Source organism: Castor canadensis, chromosome 14, assembly GCF_047511655.1.
Source record: "Castor canadensis chromosome 14, mCasCan1.hap1v2, whole genome shotgun sequence".
NCBI lineage: Eukaryota > Metazoa > Chordata > Mammalia > Rodentia > Castoridae > Castor > Castor canadensis.
The window spans coordinates 27156508-27156734 of NC_133399.1; positions in this window are offsets into that span (position 1 = coordinate 27156508).

The following is a 227-nucleotide window of genomic DNA, read 5'->3' on the forward strand; positions in this document are numbered from 1 at the left end:
AGGGAAGAGGTAGGTTTTTGTGAGCATTCTGTGCATGGCGCGCTATCTATATAGCCTTGCCTCTTCTTTGACCTTGAAAACCGTGGGCTGGGCGTGCTCTCGCCTCCCTCCTCGCCCCTACAGACTATGAGCTCCGCCTCCACCCCGTTTATAGCCCCGCCCACAGGCCGTCGTTAACCGCAATCTTGGCCTGTTTCCACTTCCAGTCCCGGCTGTCAGTCCAGACC